This window comes from Embiotoca jacksoni, unplaced genomic scaffold (genome assembly GCF_022577435.1).
Source record: "Embiotoca jacksoni isolate LCO1_2020_lvr unplaced genomic scaffold, fEmbJac1.0.p SCAF_32, whole genome shotgun sequence".
Classification (NCBI taxonomy): Eukaryota; Metazoa; Chordata; class Actinopteri; family Embiotocidae; genus Embiotoca; species Embiotoca jacksoni.
The window spans coordinates 3,989,708-4,003,916 of NW_027185384.1; the positions used below are offsets into that span (position 1 = coordinate 3,989,708).

Below are 14,209 nucleotides of genomic sequence, written 5' to 3' on the forward strand. Positions count from 1 at the left end.
AATCCCATTCTCAACGGGATGAATACATTACATAAACCTTCCCCCGGCTGCGGGACCCATACCTCTCTGCATGAAACCTCTATTTTAACAAAGCACACGCTATTTAATCCCGTGTCATATTCTACATTTGCATAGGTGAAAAACACCTTTTCAAACTTTTTCTTGTGGGTCCGTTTAAAGATGCTGACACTGAAAACGTGAAACTGGATCATAAGGAATTGTCTCATCTCGGCCGGCATGCACTTTGTTACTGCCTTTAAAAGGAAACGATATGATAAATGCCTTTCGGACATGTTTTGCGTGCTCATTAAGCCTATTTATGATTGTTGCCAGGGACTTAAAATGTAACCCTAACGACACCCCCCACCCCACCCCCTCCGGATCTGAGATGTTACTGCGGGCGAGTCAGGAGCCTTGGTGCAAGCAGTTGCCTTTTCCAACGGGCGAAGCTCCATCCTCTCCCAGCCTGAAGATCCTCTGTGAAGCTGCAAGCTCCGAGGCAGAGCTCCTCTCTCTCTCTCTCTCTCTCTCTCTCTCTCTCTCTCTCTCTTCCTCTCTCTCCGTCCCTCCCTCCCTCCCTCTCTCTCTTTCGCACTCCGCTGCAGCACCCTCAGCACCTCAGTTGAGCAGGAGCGCCGCACTGAGTTACATCTATACACACACGCTCTCTACACGCACACACACACACACACACACGCACACACACGCACACAAGCACAGCCTCCTGCGGTATCCCATACGGCGCAGCGGCTTTTCCAACGGCATACCAAGTGCGTCCTCGCCGGGAGATGGGAGGTGCGGCTCCCGGGACTCAGAGCACTCAGAGCGGCTTAGTAGATTCCTGCTGATCGGGGATGCTGTTGGAAGTCTGCTGCTATTTCTTTTTTCCCGTGCAGGAATCGCCTTCTAACTACACCTCTACCGGGGATTTAAAGTGGACAAGCCGTGTAATCAGGATATAACATTATTCTAAGCATTTTTTTTTGGGGGGGGGGGAGTAAAAGGAGTTGGGATTGCTCTGGACGTGCCTCTTATCCGCAGTGTCGATGCGGCTGCGGCTGTGAATGATATCTGCATAGATTACAGGTAAGGAAAGAGGCTTGTCACAGCGTTAGTTCCTACAACCAGGACTGTTTTAGTGTGCTTTGGTGTCTTTACAGCCGAGTTTGTGGGGTGAGGTTGCCACTGCACCAGCCAGGTGACGGGAGGCGTGTTGCACCTGTTCTAGCTGCGCCATGCCCGCTCTGCGCACTCCGGCAATCGGGCGGGTTTTTTTTATTCCAATCCTGACAGTTTGGCTCCCAGTTCTAACCCCGGGGAGATCTGCACGAAATTCGAATGATCTGGCAATACACTCAACTTGGGACCTTGTATTGAACGGATTCCCTCCGTTTCGCGCGTCATATCATCCGTGCCCTTCATCCCATGTGAGCCAGAGAGCGCTGCATGGCCAAATTGTGCTTGTTCCTCCTGCAGCGTTAAACTCTGAAGGTTAAAAACTAAAAGATTTGACGGGGATTCCGCGTCAGATTTTACGCAGTGTCTTCAGGGATTAAAAAAACAACAACAACAAAAACAATGCGTATGATTGAGCATTTAGTGGCACACATACTCCTGGACTTCAATTGGGATTTCACTCGTGGCTCGGCTCTAAATTATGGATTTAGACAAAACTATGATGTTCTACTACACTTGGTTTTGCCAGGATGCTCAATTCCGCGTCATATTAAGCTTTAAAGGTTTGGGGGAAATGTTTACGATGAACACAGCGAGGTTCTTTTTAAAAAAAAAAAAAAAAAAAAAAAAAAGTTCTGCTGTATTTCTTCCATCTTTAGGGATCAATGTTGGAGTAATTTGATGTAGCCTGAAACTATTCAAGCATGTTGCTGAAGAACTTTTCTCAACGGGGTTTCTCAGTGGCACAAGAAGTGTTTTTTCTCCTATTTATGCGGTTAAATATCCCCCTGCTGCCCGATGTGACTTTTATTTTCAGAATGCATGTGGCTGCTCAGATGCCGCTGTAAGTGTATGTCAACTGTCTCGTAATTCGCGGAAAACTCGCGTTTCGTGTTGCAAAAATGAACCCTGGCACATTTCGCCCTGTGCGACCTGCTTGCAGGATCGCTGGCAGTCTCGCTCAAAGCTTTTGAACTTGACCGATGTGGTTCCATCAGAGCTCACGTTGACCGAAAACACTGCAATATCGCTCCGGGGACTTGGTCTCTGTGGCAGTAGGCTACTGGGTTTAACGTGACTTTGAATTTAGGTGAGTTCGTTTTTACAGATTGTTGGGAAAAAAAAAAAAGGATTATCTGAAGGACGTTTTGCTTTAATGTTGCAGTGAAGGGGGCAAAGTTGTGCACGTTTTCAAAGAGAATCGAGTATTTTTGCGTTGAGTAAATTACGAGGCAATTGTGGTGGTCTGTTAAGTGTTTTTCAGGAAATGGATGAACTGAGAGCACATTTGAACAATCGATTTTTTTTTTTTTTCCTTCATGCTGACAAATAGCAGTTAAACAAACGTGGTGGCTTTTATTTACAGTTTAATGGCATTTGATTGAAAAAAAAAAAAAAAATTCCCCGATCACATTCCCCTGTGGTCAGTGATGTGGCGATGGCCAATTTTGTTCTCAACTTTGAATTTAAGTAAGTCGAGGCTGTCTTAAAATGAAACATACGTTCTGTACTTTATCCATACGTTTGCATTTGACTGTTACCTCCCATTTGGATCAGGGTAGCTGTCGATCGTTTCCCGGCATTAGTGTCATCTAAACTTGAATGGGAAGGTTTGCTGCAGCTTGAGCTGATTTCTAGAGATTTAATCAAGGAGCGTCGCGTTGCAGGCTCTTCCAACACACTGTATCTTCAGCCATGTAGTGTGATGCAGGTCTCTGACACCAAATGCGGCTTTTACATTCATCTCCCCTGTCTCTCGCCCTCCTCCTCCTCCTCCACCTCCTCCTCCTCCACCACCACTACTCCCACCTCCCTCACTTCGCTTCCTCCCTCCCTCTTTTGCACCTCACGCACAGAAAGCAGCTGCTCCAGCCTATGCAAAATGCAGATTCGTAGTACAGCAGTCGCACTGAGCACTCTGAGCCCCTCTACTGGGTTGTGCCTCCCTCTATCCACCTGCACTACAGACTCAATGCATCAATTCAGTGTTGCCCTTCCGGCCCCCCCATTTGATAGTACTCTACACTTAATGTAAAACATTGTGTTGTTGTTGTTGTTACACAAATAGCTCACAACAGAGCAAGTATACACAACTAGTTTTGTATTTAATGATCCCACCAAGTCTTACAAACTTGTTCAGTTCATACTCGGCAGAGCGTGGCTGGAGGGACGAGGCTATATGCTGGGAAATCCATGAGGGGCAGTGTGGTTCACAGGCTGGTGCAGTGGATTCATTGGTCGCCTATTGTAGCCTTTTTTTTTTCTTTTTTTTTTAGACGAGAATTTTGATGAGTTTCACTCCCACGATTACATTCTGTGTAATGTTTTTTTTTTTTTTTTTTTTTTTTCAAAATAGTTGATCAGAGGATACATGTTTATTAGTACATTTGTCAAATCTTACCTTGAAATTATACAATTATTGTCCTTAGAAGATGTTTCAAGGTATTTGTTGATCTGCTGTCGGGTGTTGAGGAAAAAAAAAGACGTGATATTATCGTATTTCATCCATTTTGCGCTCGGTGAACCTGCATTTGGACCAAAGTTCCTTTTGTTGTTTAATGGTCAGCTGAAAACAAACCAAACCAAACAAATATGAGATACTGCTGGTTGATTACTGGACCTCTAGTTGCTGTTTAAACTACCTGTGATGGTGAGGCAATGGACAGTAGCCTGTAGTCTGCAGGGCAAAGTGTCTTTACTTCACGCTGTAATTCTGCTTCTAATTCTGTGATTGTCTCTGGCAGGCAGGCTCCTGTGTCTTCTTTTTCATAAGCATGTATGTTAACTAATTTCTGAATGCTCCAATTTGTATGCTTGTCCGTTTAGAGTGTGTGTGTGTGTGTGTGTGTGTGTGTGTGTGTGTGTGTGTGTGTGTGTGTGTGTGTGTGTGTTAGTTATGCTGCTGTCAAGGTCTGGAGGGACAAATATTTTATCCCTGAGCAGTTTGATAATCCTATCTCAGCTATGTTTTGCCTCCTTGTCCTTTTAATCAAATTCCAACTCAGTTCTAAACTCCTTAGGCTGTAAGAGCGCTGGGCACTCCCCCCCTCCTCCCTCCCCCCTCCCTCCTTCCTCTCTCCGTGCGCGCTGTCCATCATGGCCTGCCTATAGGAATTGGAACAGCAGCCTTTATCGGCCTGTAAGCACCTCACATTGACATACAACCCCCTGTCTGTCGGCCAATGTTACGGCTGCAAGGATGGAGTTTGGACCCGGAGAGCACGGCCTTGTCAATATTATGGTTCGCTAATGGATAAACTCTCACTCCAACCTTGGCAGGAAAGACATTCATTGCATTTTGGGGGCGGTGCAACGACAAGAATAAGCTCCATAGAAAACCTCTGCAATATTTTCACGTCAAGGGGGAAACTGTGAATGAATATGGATGGGAAATCCTAGAAAGATTCTCCGTAGTGATATAAATGCCTGGTAGCAGTGTAGGCAAGACCCAGCGGAAGTGTGTTTGTGTGTCTGTGTGTGGGTGTGAATGATGCATCTGTGACTCGCTGGCGAGGCCTTATATGAATGCTTGGGTCACAGAGACGTATCGTCATGTCAGACTGAATGATGTGCCTGTGAATTGGACCTGAATGGAGCTCTCTGTTTGTTCTCATTCTCGTTCTGTTGCTCTCCTTCTCGCTTGATGTCTCTCTGTCTCTCTCTCTCTCTCTCTCTCTCTCTCACACTCTCACTCTCACACACACGCGCACACACACACACACACACACACACACACACTTACATCCCTCTGCGCTGACAGGACTACCAGACACAGGCCAGTGTCCAATTAGACTCCCTCCTCTCTCTCTCCACCAAACACCAAAGAGGAGATTGCAAATTGTAGTTCCGAGGCACCAACTGTTCTTCCCACCATAATCTGTCTCCCATATTTTAGGACCATGAGACACAAGATGCTTTAACAGTGACTGCAGGGATAATATAAAATTGGAAGTACAATTTTCGGAAGTGCTGGAGACGCCACAATTAAATGGAGATTGTGTTGGTCTGTCGGAAGAGTGATAGCATTTCTTTTTTTGTTTAGGATGAGAGCTCTTACAGATTTTGAATAACCCTTGACTTGCTACGTGAAATCCGTCCTTGTCATCTTGTCTGTTCGGGCTTGGCCTCTGAGTTTTAGGATTAAATTTGCCATGCAATCTGAGATTATGTTGTAGTCGACACTTAAAAAGATGCTATCTCTGACTGACAGCTTTATGGTTTTGATCTAAATTCAAATTTTGGGGGGAGGTTTTCTTTGCTACATTAAGAGAATAATTGCTTACAAGTATGCAATTAACCCTTTTGTAATGGACCACGGAGCTGCATATTGATGTTTGCCGCAGCAATGACAGCAGAGATCTGAAGTGAGGATCTCCAAACAATAGGCGTTGTGAATTCAGTGGGGAGAAATCAATACGAGTCACAGCATCCAATCTAATGAGGACCTTTGTTCTCCTGAATAGTTAAGTCAGCATATGCCTGCAGAGAAGGTATACTTTATGTAAATGTATACGCGTGTGCATGTGCGCACATATTCTGCTGTTGAAAACTCCTATTTTCATCTTGGCCACAGCATCTTATTAAGCTGTCACATGCCTTTATAATGGGGTCCAATGCATGTACATGCTACTATATCACAGTCGCACCACTTTTATTTTCTCCCTCCAGCCTTCTCTCATGCTTCCTTTCATCTTATTACTCAGTCCTTCTCTCGCTCTCTTACGGTTTCCGCCTCTAGCACTCTCCTCCCATATCTTTCTGCCTCACTCTAAGCTGCCAAGCACATAACTTTATCTGTTTGTGTGTGGCGTTGGGCAAAAAAAAAGAGGAGATCCGGACTGTTGTGACATTGGAATGACCTATGAGGAAGGATATAAACTGAGAAGGAGACATGGGATGTTGTTTTAGATGAGAATCAGGGAGATGTGGAAAGGCACCAAGATATCGGTGGGTTTGCCAGACTGCTCCTTTTGATAAGACCATATTAAGCGTTTCTCCCAGGTCTCTATGATTCATATGGAGCCGTGAGTATGACATATAAACAGCTCTCTTTGATGCAGTGGCAGATGACACGCTGTGGCATATTGGCTCTTATGCTTGTGTGTGCCAAGCCGAGCATGACAAGCAGTAAATTAGTTTTGTTTCAGATGCATGAAATGATGAGAAAATTGCAGACGGTCTAAGGACAATTTTTTTTTTTTTTTCTCTCTCGCCTCCCGCTATCTCTCATTTGCTCCTTCGCCGACGCCTTAAGTCCACGCAAGGATTAGGCGCCTAATTCTGTTTTCATCCTGCCTGTCGCAAAGAGGCATGGGTACGCATGCTTAAGTACATATGCTTGCGTGCACACATGTTCAGAGCTCTCAATATTTATCACGTACAACAACACATGAACTGTTTTTGAATGGCTTGCAATTCACCTCACGGCGACCGTGTCCAGGCGGACCCTTCCTCTAACCTTCAGGCTCTTTTCTCATCACTCTATTCTTTCACTACTACTTTTTAAATAAGCCTGCAGGAACCCACCATGTTTTGATAGTGTGTTGCAATTCCTATGTGTTGTTAAAATCGTGAACTGTGTCCACGGGTCAGCTTTTTGAGCTACGTGGCTCTCGGTGCAGTGCAGTACAGTGGTAGAGGTTGCTGGTGGCATGTCTGCTCTTGACACTCCACACTTGTCCCAGCTGTGCTTGAACTTTATTGGTTGCAGGGGCTCTGGGTTGACCTTAATGAGAGCTGTTCCTCAGAAAAGTTGAACTTGTTTCAGCCTGAAAAGAGGATCAGCGCTTGCGGCGCTAGGTGCTAAAAGAGGTCAGTGGCTTCCTTTTGGTCGCGCGCGCTCAAAGAGAGGCACTGCCTCTCTTTTAGGAATAATACAAAAATGCCAAAGAGCAGTACTTTCCGTTTTATGATATTTGTGCATGCTCAAAACTATAATTCTTTACAATGTATTAAAAGGGACTGCAATCAAAACCATGCAGAATGATTGCTGTTATTTAAAAAACTTAGCACATACTCAGGTGTTGCTATGATTGACAGTCTTCTCAGATCCCTGTAGGAATGGAGTACTATGGTAAACTGAAATATCATTACTGTGCTAGATTACTATATTTTTACAGTATAATATTGTCTGCCAGCAGGAGGGATCCTCTGTTTGGATGACCCGAGGATTTAAAGTTAATGATATGTGTCACCACTGACGTCGCCCCCACACACTTTCTGTCTTGTACCCGCTTGCTCTCTGGCTTCCTGAGTTTCTGAGTGTCAGTGGTGTCAGGGGGCATCAGTATGCAGCGTTATCACAGTAATTGTGAAACAGCGGGGTTCAGGGAGGACCCCTGCTGTTCTATAGCCAGAAGGCAGTGGGGTGGAGGGAGGATCTGCTTTACCGTAGTACGGAGGGTACATCACCCCACCTTCTCTCGTCTCACCCCCCTCCCCACAGGATGTATCATAGTCTAGCAGCATAATGTTAGGGATGTTACAGAGAGATTTAACGAGGCTTACACAGGGTTTTTGTGTTATTCTTTGCTCTGTGTGCTACTCTCTTTTGAGTTTGGGATTTTGCCTTTCTTGAGTATATATCTTTTTTCTTCTGTTGATGGGATTTGGAATGGCTTGTGTCTGTAGAAATGCAGTGATTGACTCTTAGCCAAGGCCCAACTCTCGCCAGCTGCTGTGGAAACAATTTGTTGCTTTCCTGGAATAAGACACGTTTTATTTGTTATTCTGTTCAGCCTCTGACTCCTATCGCTGTTGTATTGATCGCTGTGATTAAACTGGCGACTGCACCAGAACATGAAAGTTTTGTACCCCAGCGAAACCCCTCTGGTTAATATTCAGGTGTCTGACATATTTGGAGTGCGTCACTCCCTTCACTGTTGTGTTGATTAGTAGGAGTGACAATTATATGAACTGCTGACTGGAAGCTCACTACACGCTGTTCCTCGAGCTTGCATTCCTGTTTGGCTCAGCGTAGTGAAGTCCTATTAAATCTTCCCACTATAGTGACACGCACCATCCTTACCTGCCACCCACACAACTAACTGTGTTCCTATGGCAACATGATTTGTCAACTGAGAACCCCTCCACAGAAATTATCCTCACCGCCGTGCTTGCCTTGAAAAATAGCAGGAGGCACTAAAGAGACGTGAATGGTTGATACTGTGATGGACTTTTGACCTTTGGTTTGACGCAAAGCTGGACTCCCATTGACTAATAACATTTTTATCTGAAGTGGGGGGAAGAGCACTGATACTTGTTGACATTCTCACTGATGGGTATTGGTTGGATTGACTGAATTTCGAGGTGCGCTGACACACTGCAAGTCTTTATTTGAAACCAGTGACTGTGTCTGTTGATTGGCATTTATCACACCACCATGAGCTCCTGATTTTCCATCTTGTCTCAGGTTTCTGAGCAGAATGCAACATAAGACTTCAGATAACATGTTTTTATTACTGATTAATGAGAAAAATGATTGACAGGTTAATCATTTATTTTATGGAAATTCAGGAGAAAAAAAATTAAAATGTCCATCACAAGCTCCTAAAACCCAAACCTGAATCTGAAGCTGTACAATCATATCATGTATCATCGTGTATATACTCGCATAGGGAAGCAGCTAATGCTAAAATGCTCACATTTAAGAGGGTGTAACCAGTGATGCATTTTTGCTTGGTAAACAACATTTAAAAACAATATAATCGTTGATTAAGTTTGTCAGTCCACTACCTAATTAATTGACAATACATCGGCATCAATACATCACACACACACACAAAAAAAAAGATAGCACAGATTGTTTTATATACAGATTTAAATGATTTTCAAATAGTTTTGCGCCATTAAGATGACTAGTAGTATCTATATGGAACCTTTCAGCACACATCTCCGTGTGCCACCTCCCACACACAGCACTGGGAGTTACTTTAGTCATCAGCTCCGCTCCAATTCCCAGATGACAGACCAGAAGAGGAAAGGTTGGCCACTTTGTTGTATTGCATCAAGCAATTCTCCCTCTCCATTTTTCCTGTGTTGCCTCACAAAACGCCCCCCCCCCCCCTCTCTCTCGGAGTTTACAACATAACTGTGGAAAAAGCACAAGGTTCTCATCCCTCCCTTTTCTTTTTGTCCATCCGTTCTGCATTGTCATGGCAGTCCCTCCAGCGGGGGGCTTTGATTGGGTTGTTGTGGGCCCACCGGCAAATCTGGAAACCAGATAGTTATGTGGTGTGTGTGTGTGTGTGTGCGTGTCTGTCCATGTGTAAGTCAGTGTGTGTAAGGGGTTTTTCTTCATGTCTCTGGGAAAAGCAATGCGATGAGGTAAAGCGCGCAGAAAATCAAAGTATGAAAATGGCCGTGACCAACAGTGGAGGGACGAATGCAAGAGAGGAGGAGAGGGAGGAAGAGAGAGGGGTAAAAATGTTGGATAACAATTTGCATCCTCTCACTCTCCACTGTGAACGATGGCTGGCTAGAAAGCTTGTCTGATGTGTTTATGCCATAGGCTTTGAAGAATGGAGTTAAAGGGAGAAGGGAAGTTTGAGGGGAGGCAAGCATGGGGGTGGGGGAGAGGGGGAGGGAGGGGGCTGCGGAAAGGCATGTAATGGAGTGTAAACCTGCCTCAACTCCGTTTACCACCTCTCAGTTGGTGAAGTGGCTCTCACACATATTTCTGCTGAAGGCTGTTTTTCTTGTGAGTTTGGAGCTTACACTTGATGTCAAACTGTCAGTTGCATGATGTTGTAAAAAAAAAAAAAAAAGAAGCTATTTAAATTTTCAGTTAATCATACTCTAAAATAGATAATGACGCCATTTAATAATAAGATCATACAAAGTTATCACCGTTACAATATAGAATATTCGGACGCACGTATTAAGTGCTTCAAACTTTACAAATTAATGCCAGCGTTTCTGGCTGAACAGGTTTACAACGTTGGTCTTACCTTCACATGTGCTCTAAAAAGTTACTTACAAAGTGATATATTGTCTCATGATCAGCCGTGGGAAATGTAAAGACCAGTAGCGATGAGTCGACATGACCTAATTTTCATTGGCTGCTGGATTTGTAAACAGACCTGCCTCTGTAGACCGGCTCCGCCTCTGTGCTAAAGACCTGTGCTTTTTTTTTTGGCAGCCAAACAAGCCAGTTCCTGGCATGTGAGCGTTTCTGCTCTGTGAAACACAACCCCAGTACATGGTTAGTGATTTTTAGATGTAAAAGGGAGCAGACGTGCCACAAAAAAAAACAAAAAAAATAACAGTTAAAGTAGAAGAGTTGATAACTCAAGTGCTCTGTAGCGAAACTCTTGATGTGGGCACATCATTTTAAATTGAACACCTTTGTTTATCTTTGTGTAGTGTCTCTCTCTTAACTCTGGGTTAGCTCACCCCCGCCCTAATCCAGCACCCAATGGCAGCAGATGTAGAACAAAGCTGTTTTGCAACACTACTCAAGTTTCTAATGTGAATTATCTGTATTTGCACAGTTAAGCCATTGAAGTGAGTACATGTTAGTATAGAAGACCAAAGCGACCCTGTAGCAGAGGGCATTTTGTGTCTCTGAGGCTGCACACTGTTCACACACACACACACACACACACACACACACACACACACACGCACACGCACACGCACACGCACACACTTAAAGATTAAACTCCACCAAAACCAGTAATAAATTGAATTGACTCAAACTACAAATATTGTTTAAATGTTTATTTTGCACGAGAGACACAAAATCCCCCAAATCATATCATGCAATGTGTATGTATAGTCTGGTACATTAGCCCAAATGTATAATTACAGGGAATACCAACTTTCAAAGTCTTTATCTTAAACTGACTCATTGACTCTTACTAATCCACTATCTGGATTTTTGATTTTTTTTTTGGATAGTTTTCCAAAAAAGATGGTGAGAATAACATGTTATAATTTTTGATGAGCTTCGAGTCACGGTTTCAGATCCTACCTCCGTATGGTATATACATACGGTGCAACTTCTGCTGTATGTCCACAGGCTGCAGAAACTCTGAGGATTTGTGTATTTTGTTTAAATTCACCTCAATGGACATGCATCTGCTGCATGAATGCATCCCATGGTGCATCATTTGACTCGATAATTAAATATTAACATTGTCACATTTTCATAACAAGCCCAAATAAAATTCTGCCCTGTAATTATTGACAATTATGAGCAATTATTGACAATTACTCTTTTATCACATCATGCAAACATTAGTTTTATCGAATGTATATATATATATATATACTTTCCTCACTCCACAGTCGGGGTCATAAAAAGAGTGAAATGTTTATGCACACGTGTTGTGCACAGTATTGTACATGTTTAGAAATAATTTGAATCAAGTGAGAACATGTTTAGTTTTCAGAGCAGCTTACATACCACATGATTTGATTCCCATCATTCGTGATGCTAATGATTTTCTCATTTCTATTTTGACCTTTTAAGGGAAATGACAAATCCACCTCTCCATTTCTGCTCATTTCTCAGCTCTTTCTCCTCTCTGTCTGTAGATGTAGTAGTTATACAGCACCATTTACTGAATGTGTTTAAAAATGGGATATCTCGGCAGCTGGAAGGGCACTTTTGACATATCCTGTCAAACTGCTAATTTTTCAGTTTTCTGAGACCATTACAGGGGAGCTGCACATCTCTGCAGGTGTAGACGTTCTGTCTTCACTAGTATGCCCCACATTCTCCATCTCGATGCCACGTGGCTTATACTTAGGTAATTTATGCTCGAACGGCATGTGAACAGGATGACAAAATATGACGTACTTTTTCTGAAAGAGGAGTTGGAACCCTATTTTTTTTTTTTTCTAATTGAGGCAGCTGCAAGACAGAGCCAGAGGTGGATTAGAGATGAGGCACGTGTATGACAGGGCTTCACTGTTCCTGCTAGACTCGAGCGCTATAGGCAGCTGCATCTACTGCGTTTCAAGTACCAAGAACACCAGTGAAATCTGATAAGATGTTCAGTTTTTCGTTGACATTGTGAAATAGTGTGATGATTTCAAATCGGTGATAATTTGCGAGACCCTAGTTTGTGCTCAATCTCAATGTGCATCAATATAACCTGATTCTGTGGTTGTAGACTGTGGGTATAGACCTGCTATTGGCTGACTATCACAGCTGACATTCTTCTCTCCTTCTGCTCTTTGTGCGTTGCCACTTTCAAAATCCCCATAGCAACCAGAAAAACAACAACAACCTTCGAGCTAGCAACACGCTTATATGGCAAATTTTGACGAAGATTTGGATCATGCACTAAGGCAGGCCTGCTTGGTTCCTTAAGGGATTTTTTTTTTGGGGGGGGGGGGATTGAGCCATTTTGATACTAGGACTCCCCACATGCAAATGTTGCACCAAAACAAGATCACTGCAGCCCTGATCGCTGCGTCGTGGGTTTAGTGCAGCCCAACACTATTGTGATGTATTTAAAGAAATGAACAAAAGCCAGTGTTTTTCCCCTTCAGCAGAATGATATATGGGTGTAGCCAGACTATTCTCCAACGCTGGCACAGTTCAGCCGAGATCCTATAGGTTTTTAACTTCAGTATAATTACACAATTGAATCGTTTCTCTCTTTGTAATTGTTAAATAATGGTGCCGATTTTGTCTTGGTTTGATGGATTAACGGAGACTCACAAAATTTGTAAGGAGTCAAATGTGAATTACAGAAAAAAGGAAATAACAAGTTCACTACAGGTCAGTCAAGTGACGTTGCTCCAGCTGTGTGTAGTAAACCAAAAGCTGAGATCTTTAAGACTCTCCTTCCGTGGATTATAAAGGAGAGCTGTAATCCATGAGCTTCGAGCAAACCAAATCATCCACTGCACTGATGAGGCTCACAGATGTGCATGCTGCTCCACTTTTTGTGTTGTGTGTGTTGTGTGTGTTGTATGTGTTGTGTGTGTTGTGTGTGTTGTGTGTGTGTGTGTGTGTGTGTGTGTGTGTGTGTGTGTGTGTGTGTGTGTGTGTGTGTGTGTGTGTGTGTGTTGTGTGAGGTGTGTGAGGCAGAGTGTGTGATGGAATGGGAAACAATAGAATGGATTAATAAGACTGTTTTTCGCCAACAGTTTATTCCTCATCCTTTGTACTCAGCTCAGTACAGCACACATACACGTTTAGTTACACTTTAACACCTCACATACTGTGCACGTCTTCACACACCTGTGCATACCTGAAAGACTCATTTGGTAAACAGAATTGTGTGGAAACAGATTGAAGGATCAGAGGAAAATGAAAGCGGCAGTTTATCGTTTTATTATAATCACCACAAAGCCTTCTTAATTATCAAGCTTTCATGTCTAAGACGTTAATCTCAGAGGTCAAGTCTGTTTTAGCTCTGTTCAGCGGCAGGAAAGACAGTGGCAAGCAGCGGCTATAGGATGGGTCACTAAATAATGGATTTAGAGGGAGAAACAGAAAGAAACACAAACATGGATAGGTATAAAGAATGAATACAAAGAACTGTCACCATGAAACATGTGAATTGGGGCAGGTCTTACCCTGTGCTGTGATTCAACTAGAAAACCTGATTTAGCCAACGGTTGACTTAAGAAGCAGTTATTTTGGCATGTAGCTGACGGCCCCCCCCCCCCCCCCGCCCCCCGCCCCCCCGCCCCCCGCCCTCCCCTCCACCCCCGGATCCACACAAGCTGTAAACAGTAGAAGATAAACACTCTTCTGACAATGTTAACGGTGTCTTGATGTCTGAGAGTAGAGTGAATGATCAGGTGTTATGGGATGGCAGTGGCATTTACGGTCATTGTCTAAACAACTTTAAAAAAAAATGGTTGATTCACATATGGGAAATTAAAAGCATGGTTATTATCGTATTCAGTCTTTTAAAAAGGGATTACATGCAGGGAATGCCAAGTCAGTGACATGTTGACGACAGCTGTCCTTAAGTATTGGGAAAGTAAGTTAGTTTAACAATAGAGGTGTCTGTTGTGCAAAACAGAAACCAGTGCTTTTGTAAGCAATTTACAGTTTTGTGGTCTC

At 43.5% G+C, this 14,209-nt stretch overlaps 1 protein-coding gene across 1 annotated transcript in view; it reads left to right on the forward strand.

Annotated features, from left to right (window-relative positions):
• Nucleotides 1–622: 622 nt before the first annotated feature.
• The window catches only part of plxna4 (plexin A4), a 231,034-nt gene continuing 217,447 nt past the window's right edge, over nt 623–14,209 (forward strand). Inside the window, exon 1 of the mRNA XM_069164965.1 lies at nt 623–1,086. The gene's annotated coding sequence lies outside the window, so the exon portion shown is untranslated. The remainder of the gene's footprint in view (nt 1,087–14,209) is intronic.